At 38.7% G+C, this 10,156-nt stretch overlaps 1 pseudogene; it reads right to left on the bottom strand.

Annotated features, from left to right (window-relative positions):
- Positions 1-6,622: 6,622 nt before the first annotated feature.
- Positions 6,623-9,620, bottom strand: LOC143571528 (protein FAR1-RELATED SEQUENCE 5-like; annotated as a pseudogene).
- Positions 9,621-10,156: the final 536 nt, after the last annotated feature.

Raw genomic sequence — 10,156 nt, 5'->3', positions numbered from 1 at the left:
TTCTAAACCAGAGTGAATAGATGTATCTAGACAGTTGGTAGAGAGCGTGTCATACAGTTGGTTAATGTTGAAGTAGTAACACTTTCTGTTTTTTGGTGTGTGTTCAACAAACGTTCAGAGCGGATGCGTCAAAAAGTCTGGGAGTAGTTTTCTGAAATCACCGGCTAAGAAGAAAGCAAGAGGTAATAAGGTTTCAAATGATTTATTTGTATTTGATGTGATGGTGGTAATACACGTATATAAAGTTGTTGATGCATTTTGAAACTAAATGCAGGAGATTTACATCAAGGCGAAGGGAGTTCGAATGCTATTACCGGGTCGTCAACAAAGTTGATGGAGGTTGATGAGGAATTCGTTAATGAGCGAGCTGATGTGGTTGCGGGTGATGCTGTAATAGTGAGACCTAAGAAAGAGAAGATTCAGAGAAAGATTAATTACGATAAATATGATGTTCCCAGTATAAGGACAAGGTCATCGCCGCATTCATTGTGTAACGCAATTAAGAAATTGTCCGTGGCACAGAATAAGTGTGTGACGGAGACGGGGTTCGGTATGATACTGTCATTGGAAATAGAGGAGATACTTGGTCATTTAGGTTATTATGTTGTGGATAGTTTGGAGACACAGTCTATGATACTAAAGTTGAGTGAAGGTGGAATACGGGTAACTAAGGAAGGCATTCATCAGCTGACGGGGTTGCCAGACGTAGGTTGTGTAATTGAGAAATGTGACGACATGAAATCTAATCTAATTGTGAGTAAAGCATGGAAAGTTGTTCACGGTAAAGGTGAGGTGAGTCCCCCGGATATAGATAGAAGACTACAAACATATGATAGAGTTGACTGGATGTTTAAGGTTGATTTTGCCATGTTGTTCCTCACAACGCTGGTTGAATGCTCAGGAAACGGGAGATGTTTGAAGTCATATCTATCGTTCTTTAATGAGGATCTTGATTTCAACAATATTGATTGGTGTGAGGCTGTGTACCGCAGTTTAAGAGACTGTACGAACAAGTGGAAGCGTGATGAGCGGAAGAATAACTTCTTGGGACCGCTGACACTACTCATTGTAAGTTGTTTATGCTGTATAGATGGTTAGGTGTATGATGGTTGGTAGTGTGAATGTTGATTGTCGAGTAGGTCTAGGTGAGGGATTTGTGTCATATAAACCAGATGGTCTAGTTACTGAAAATGTTAAACACGACATACTGTTGACTACATGTGGTGTGTTGTAGTTTGTTTAATATTGGTTATTGATGTAGATGTAGCTGACACGCATTAGAAAGTGGTGTTCTTGAATTTTGTTGTTAAAATATTTAAGCTTACGGAGCATACAAGTACGCCGGTTTGACAAGGGCAATTAAGTAACATGAATGAAAAATTATAAAAAAAAAATTTTGGATGTAATTACGATAGAGTTGGTGTGACGATTATATACTAGGGGATGTTTAATTTTCGTATTGGTTTTTTAACTTTGCAGTTGTATTATGTGGAGTCGGCGACAAGCGACAACATACCACGATCTCTATCTAGAAATGGATTTAAGGGCTGGACGTATGAGAAGTTGAAAGAAAGGAAAGATATAGAGGTTCTTGGTGGTGGTTTTGGCAGAGTTAAGATAATAGCAGCTGATGTGGAAGGAGCCGAACATAATGACCCAAATAGGGCTACCATGATTTCTGCCCAAGAAGACATACCAGATGATTTGAAGGTAGCAAACACCTACGCGTTATATAATAGTATGGATGATGTGTACGTAGGGTGTGGGTCAAAAGTTATTGCGTTACGTATTTTTTTATTTTGATGTGTTTTTGGTTGTTGAAGTAAACCTATACAATATATTGTAATGTGATTCATTCGTTATGTTGCTGATGTAGGACAAGTTGAAACGTTTAGAGGAGATGCTGATATTGACAAACCAGTACAAGGAAGCATTTGAAAACCTAATTATGGAATCGTTAACTTGTTATCCAGATAATGGTATGTTAAAAGATCTTGCAGACAAGTTCAACAAACTGTTGCAAAAAGACGGTGGAGGGGAGTTGCATATGGAATCACCTTATAATTTAAAAGGTAGAGGAGATATGGTTATGAAACGGGGTAAAGACTGTGGAAGGGTCGTTGAGAAAGGAAAGGATGATAGAGGAACTCAAAATAAAAAGGGTAAGCAAGTAGTTAGTGTTGGAGAAAGTATTAATGTGGAACACCATAAGTGTATGCAGATCAGTGTTCAAGCCGCTGTGTTGAGTGATGATACAGATGTTAGAGTGGCAAGTCATGGTGATATAGGTGAACAAGAAATTGAGCTCTCACAGTTTTGGAATGATCCTGAAGTAGTTAAGCAGTTGTGCGACAGTGTGGACAAGTTAGTTGGAAATGCAAGTCAAAAGGGATGTTTGTCTATAGGAAAAAGACGGGAGGCAAGCGAAGGTTTAGTCGCGCCTTCATTTAGTTTGGGGCTGACACAAGACCTGGATAGTTCTGTGTTTAAGACTCCGACCACGGAAAATGAGCCCGATGATAGCAGAGGCAGTGGTATGGAAGTTAATCCACAAGTTTACGGACTGGAAGATGGGAGAGATGGTGATACAGATGACATACCATTGAGTATGTTGGCAAAAGTGTTGAGCAAAAAGGACAAAGGTATGCAAAGGGATAGAAGAGAAAGGCGTGTAGGATACCATTTTAGATCGCCATATAGGTACTGGCCAGTGGACCTTAGAAAGAAGGAAGAGCAAGCAAAAAAAGAAGTGTGGACGTATATTCATAGGACAGGGGACCGCCAACGTAAGTCGGTTATTTGTGTGAAATTTTGTTTTTTAATGTTAAAATGTGTTGACTAAACAAATGGCAACCTTAACTGATTGTAGGGAAACAATTTTTATGTCAAGGGAGGGTGTTGCTGGTACACGACTTGACTTCGAGAGCCTTCAGCCCTCCATGGCAATTACTATCAACGTAATATCTTGTATGGATGTGGTGTTGAATGATGCAGAGGCCAGAAAGAGTTGTCCGTCACCGTATCGGTTGTATCTGTCGCTAACTGATATTGTAAGTGTTTTGCTTGCATGTGTAGTTTCACTTAATCATCGGGGTAGTAGTTGCATAATGAAAAAAAAAAGGAAAAAGGTTATCTACCTACCCGTGTAAGGGTAAATAAATATGTTACTGTCTTTTGTATTGTGTATGGTTAGTCCCGATGTCGTCCCATCAGAGTTGCTATGTGTCTTGTATAAGTCATAGTTAATGATTGTGCGTTCCTTTGTTTAGGGAAATATGTGTAGGTTACTATTGTTTGTGTGAATTAAAATTTTCCGTGTACCAACCTTGTGGGTGGGCGTGGGGTCCAAGATGTGTAGTATTAACCTGCGGTCATAATGGAATTTTTTTGATGTCTATGCTTTGTTTGTTGAGGTTATGTTTTGTAAACACAGACTCCGAGTCATGAACGAAGATAGGTGTGTATGGGAAATAGAATCTGATAGTGATCGATGTTTTGTGGGCGTTTAGGGCCGAGTTTGTTGACTCGGATTTAGAATGGGTGTAGAATAATTAGAATATATTGAGAATTATTGATTTCGTGTAGTACGTGATGTGTATTTAAGTGTTCGTGTCAGTTGAAAAAGTTGGGTGCGAAAAAGTTGGGCGGGGGTCGGTTATGTGACATGTATTCATAAACTGCTATTATCAATTGATTTTTAATCTGTCTTTGTTTTGGTTGATGTGGTAATGCTCTGTAAATACAAATTGAGCGACGAAAACCAACTTAACTATTTACAGAGTAAAAGAATATGATAGTGTATGATGTTTTGTGTACGGTCATGCGCGTGTAGGTTTAAAGAGAGTTAATATGGGTTTAGTGTTAGTAGTTGATAACGATAAGCCGTCGTTTTCTTTACGGGTCGTATGCATAGCTTAGTATTTGTTTGAGTTGAAAACGTTGTGTTCCATCATTTATGGGTGGGTGCAAGGTACATGAAATGTACTCATAGTCTGTTAGTTTTATGGAATTATCTACTGTCTTTGTATTATTATTGTGGTTATGTTTTGTTAAATACAGAATCAGAGTGAAATACCTTTCAAAGATTTCACGTTCACTGCTGGTTTGGGCATGATGAAGCAGAATATCAGGCGAGCAGTAAATAAGGATGCGAGTAACATGAATTTAAGACCGTATGACATGTTTTTCTTGCCGATTATGCCTACTGATCATTACTACGTGGTGTGCTTTAATGTGAAGAATCTGTCAGTTGATGTGTTGGACAGAGTTGATAAGTCAAGAAAGAAACGGAGGTCGAGCGCGGAGAAGAAGACGGATGAGGAATATCATGGAATGTGCACGACCACAGTAGCGAAACTAGTAAGTTAGTTGTAGTATATAATTTTGAATATCATGGAATGTGCACTTGTGTAGCGTGTAGTCTGTTGTAATTTTTATGTAAGTGTGGTTTGATGGTTGCAAAAAGAAATGTTTATTAATTACCTAATGACTGTTAATCATCCCAAGGCGAGTGATATGGAGGCAGTGGAACCAAAGTGGCTGAAACTACAATGTGCCACGAAAGGATATGAAGAGTCGGGTTTGTTTACGATGAGGCATATGGAGACGTTCAAAGGGGGTAGCAGATGCGGATGTGGCCTCGGGGATGAGTCAGTTAAGCAGAAGAAGGTGTTACTCAGCTTAAGGACAAAGTACACATCAAAAATTCTAATTTCGGGTGTGAACACACATAAAAATAAAATCCAGGCAGAAGTGATGAAGGGATGAAGACTTTGGGTGATCTATGCCGTTTTTTTGCTTTGTTTCCTAGCAGTGTCGCTATGTAATGGTAATCTATAAACTCTAGTTTGGTTTGGTAGAAACGTTATGAATTGGCGATCTAAATAATGTTGCCTTCTTTTGATTTATCAGTTGATGTATGTTTGCTTGATATGATAATATGCAAGTGGTTGTTTATCTTTTGACAAGTGTTTATAGGATGGGTGTTGTGTTTAGTTATACATTGAAATTAGGGATGATTTTGGTATAACTGTTTAGAGATAATAATTACTTATGATGTCGTTGGTTATATAGTATTGCAATTGGTGGTGGGTATATCTTGTACCCTTTTATAAAAGTTAAGGTTTGTTTTCTGAGAATATTCATGGAATTGTTCCAATTTATGCTATAAAAACTTATATTTTTGGATGTCATGAATGGGTGCCAAAAACTTAGTGAATTGATCAATTTGAAAACGTATGTGTGTATACCAACATCCATTATGCTTAACACTAAAGCAACCAGGTGGAATCATATAGAATGTAGGCACGTATTCGTGTGTATGTGTAGCGATTCGGGGTTACAACTAGTAGGAGTTTTATCCTGTTAAGTACACTAAATACATGATTAACAAAGTGTGAACACGAACAAACATACAACTCTGGAGTTATATAAGAAAATTTAGTATGTGTATACACACGGACACATGTACTCACGGGTGGCGTTATCGGTTTTGGGGGTTAGTAGACAAAAGTGTACCAACACTGATCAGGTTGTTAGTGGGGGATAATGTATGTGTATACACACGGACACGTGTAGTCACGTTTGTTGGTATCTAACTTTAATCGTATGTGTATGGACGTACCTGATGTGTGAGTGTGTACATTTGTTCGCAAGTCCGTGGGGAGGGACGTGTAGGCGGACGTACGTAAAAAGCGTATGTCCGTACGCACGTACGGGTGTATGGATGTGGTTGTGTGAGTAAGCATGACGGGTTGACCGTATGAACGTACATGCGTATACGCGTTGAAGGTAGGTAGGTGCGTGCATTATAACTACGGACCTACATATTTGTGGAGGGACATACCGCGGATCCGCGTACGTTTGTTATTTGGTATGTACATACGTAACGTCGTTTATCGTGTGATACATATGAGTATGTGTGTAGATACGCACCACGGTACATGTCTTATTAAGTTTGGGCCAACGGATGCACGCCCACGCATATGTATCTACCTACGGACTTACGGGTGAAAACATGTAGGTATGTACGTATGTGATGAAGTGCGAGAATGCGTGTAGTTAGCGAGCACGCGTAGGGATACATAAATGCAGATGGGTACGGGTGTTCGGGTGTGCGTTAGTATGTGCGTACAGGCGAAGGTGCGTGGGTGCGCACCTGCCTGTGTAAATGAAAACAAAATAAGTATGTGTTTTACTTAAAATGTGAGTACCCACATAAGTGCATATATACATACAAAAGTGCATTGATACAGCCGCTAGTACATATTCATTTACTCAGTTGCATATATGCATATGTGTTAAGACCGGAACATACACACTAGAGGGACTTATATCAGCATATTCATATTCGGTGTCAGACGCATGCGTTTATGCATTATTTAGAAGCATAAAAACTTCCTTTAAAAAAGATAATAACATACAATTCAGTTAATGCGGTTGGTGACATCCGTATATACTCAATCAGGTGGTATACAAACTCTGTGAAGAAACATATGGGATAATATGAAATAAAAACTATGCTGGCGTTCAAAAAAAAGGTTTATTCAACATTATGAATCTAGGGGAACATGTACTAAAAAGAAAACACAAAAAAAATAAATAAAAAAAACGTAACACATATTTAGTCATCATAGCTCGAATCGGTGTCATGTCTATCATCAGAATCTTCGGAGTCGACGCTTTCATACGAATCCCAGGCATCGACGCTCCCATCGGACCCTACAACTTGTTTACCCCTCGTAGCTGCCTTTTGTGCTCGCAGCAGCTCCTTATCTTTTCGCCTTTGCTCTCTTTCTTTTCGCCGTCGTTCCTTTTCCCTCATAACTTTGTCATGGTTACGGGAGTCGTGACCGCGGATGTGTTTATTACATTTTTTACAAAACCTCTTTGGTTTCTTGCTTCTAGTCTTGGCTGCCTCCCCAGGACCGGTCTTCCGCTTGCGAGAACAGGAACCCTTATTCCTTATGCCAGTGGGGGCAGTAATTGTGATAGTTTCTGGTATCTTGTATCCAATCAAGTCTTGAATTATCGAGGAGTTGCTGTTATAGCATGGTTCTTTAGGAATTTTTTCAGAAATTGTATCCTTCAACTGTTGCAGTTGGTTGACTAAGAATTGTAGAAGTTCTGTGTTACCTCGCGCACGATCCGCGCACTGACTGGATAAAGATAAAAACTATTGCCTTAGTTTTGATCTTTCGTCGTGAGGAGCACCATATCTGGATTCAATTTTGAAAAGTGACGATGGTAGAACATCACTCCTCCAACGCATTGGGATGTATTTTTCAGGGATTTGGTCTACCATCTCAATTTGGAATACACAAAAAATGTGTCTATATAGGTAGCCAATGCGAGTGAAACTCATACATGAACATGTAAATGTATTGTCGGAGGGATTTTGAGTCACCTGCAACATACAATAAAAAAAGTGTTTATCTGATTAAATGGATGCATATACAAATAAATTAGGATGTATGTTGTTACGCGGTAAAAAATTAACCTTAAACTCGTCGATGAAACCGTTTCTTTTGTCTTTGTGACTGATAAAGTGTATGCGTAGTCCGTCTTGTGACTCGATTCGATCACGTGCACAATGATAAAGGCCTTTGGAAATCTCTTTTTGGACCTCTTTAAATATTGTTATTGTGTATACATAGGAAGCATGGCGTTCAATTGGCAAACGGGTCTCCAGAGCTGGTGCCTTTGTTGTAGTATCATATTGCAAATCTCGTTGAACGTGTCGCTGAGCATTTAACGCCTTCTCGAAGCAGTTCATGAATTGTACAAAGTTGTTGCCTGGGCTAGAATATACTTTGAACTGTGAATTAGAACTCTCACATCTGGATGAAGTTCATCAAACAGCACATGGGCAACTCCCTAAAGTAAGCCGGGACCCATTGAAGCCTGATTGCAAACATGTCTTGTAACCATTTGTTGTCACCTAAGTTGAACTCTTCAATCAAATCATGCCACCCTGATTCAAATGTTTCTGGTTTGATGAATACGTTCCACACAAGTTTGTTGACACGACACCTGATTTCTTCATTAAGCTTCAGCTCGCCCTTAAGCTGAAAGTGAAAAAAAAAATGTTAAGTTTTATAATAAGTAAGAAGTTAAGGGTCAGTGTTTGGAACTGAGATATAATGTTGAATCTTATAGATAGAAAACGGGATGATTGTGTAGACATGGGCTTGTAGTGCGCACTTTAAAAAACAAAGACGGCGACAACATACAAACATATAGAATCCAGCAACCGATGTGTATTATAATGATAGTGAGATGCATACCTTTATAGGAATCTTGTTAGTTACGTGCCACATACATAGTCTATGTGTTGATTCGGTCAAAACGGTTAGCATCGCTTGCTTCATTGCCGGATCCTGATCTGTCAATACCAGGAGTGGCTACTTGCGATGAGCTTGTAGGAATGCATTTAGTAACCACTAGTAAGATTCAGTTGTCTCGTTATGGATTAGGCCAACACCAAATGTTATGCATTTCTTGTGGCAATCGACGCCCGTGAAGGGAACAAATATCATGGAATGGCTGTAGAAAATGTTAGTATATTAAAACCACTATAAGCACATAAACTATAAAAGCTGTGTAGACACATAACAACATAATTATGACCTGTTTGTTGAATATGTGGCGTCAAAGGCTACGATTTCACCAAACATAGTGTAGTTTAATCTAGATATATCGTCGGACCAAAAAAGTGACCTAAGTACACCGTCCACTGCTTTGTACTGGAAATTTTTTTTTTCCAAATGAAGAATGTTGTGACTAAACTTATCTACAACAATTTGAGCGTCCGCATCACCAATTACAGAGTTGACGTTTCGAACATAGTTCTTGAAATCATTCTTTGACCCTGTGACCAGGTGTTGACCACCCTTCAAGGATGACTGCACACGGTGAGCAATGGTGGGACCAAAACCCATAGTTTGAAGACCATGAATAAACTCCTTGTCTGAAAATTGTAATTTCCGTCTTCCTCTTGTAAGGTCCATATTGTAATCACTAACAAGTCCATGATTGTGGGCTTCTACAAAATGATATATCTCAAACCCTTGGCCACTTGGAGGTAGTTTAAGTCTGATACACGCCTTGCAACCTGTAACCTTTATATTCATGTTGCGTCGTTTTGTAGAAGACGATGATGTATCCATGGTATCAACATCTTTGCAACGTGGGCTACCAGATTTGCTACAAAACAAATACCTATGAGATATGACACCTTTGGTCCATATAATGGTTGACTTCCTTACATCAAAACCAGCTTTGTCTGCGTACGCCTTATACATAGCAACAGCGTCTTCCCATGTTTGAAAAAGCAGGCCAATAGAAGGTCTTTGATTTGATGGAACATTTGGAATCCAAAATTTAATCCCATTAGACGAGTATTCGCAGTTTGGTTGCTCAGTTTCTACATATAATATGAATTAAAAAACGGAAATAAAAACTATTAATTGGTTAATAATAAGAAGCTGCTAACGAAAATAAATGAAAGTGCCTGACAAGAGTTTATAACCTACGTTCGTGATTAATAGCATGTGGAACACTTGACCATCCGAATAACGTCTCATTAGTTTTTGGAGTAACGGTATGAAACTCGGGAACATTGCTGCTTTCGTGAAAATTGGTTTGTATATCGGGAATACGACTAGCTACTGTTCAACAAAGGTAAACACCAAAATAAGCAAAGTCAATGTCGGTTAGGTTGAACCATTAGTGCATATAATCTGATATAAAAAACATATCTGGAAACTAGTTACTGGTAACAAATGACAAACTGTGAACGAAAGTAAATGAAAGTAAACGAACATAGTTTTAATCTTACGTTAGTTGCTAATAGCATGAGGAGCACCCGACGGACAGATTAACGTCTCGTTAGATTCTGGAATAAAAGAATTTATCTCGAGAAGAGAGCTGTTTTCTGGAAAAAAAATTTGTATGTCGGGAACATGAAGTTATAGTGGATATAATACAGCATGTTTTTACAGATATAATTTACTGACAAAAGAAAAATAAAATAAACAAATAATAGCCTACATATATGAATACATACAAAACACGGCACGTATATACAACCGAACGACCATACATACATATACGGATGCATCATACATACAAAGGTATAAAGCGACGTATATGCAAA

This window comes from Bidens hawaiensis, unplaced genomic scaffold (assembly GCF_021521415.1).
Source record: "Bidens hawaiensis isolate Kalapana, Puna unplaced genomic scaffold, B.hawaiensis_p1.1 tig00025388_1, whole genome shotgun sequence".
NCBI lineage: Eukaryota > Viridiplantae > Streptophyta > Magnoliopsida > Asterales > Asteraceae > Bidens > Bidens hawaiensis.
This window is presented reverse-complemented; position numbering and strand designations above follow the sequence as displayed.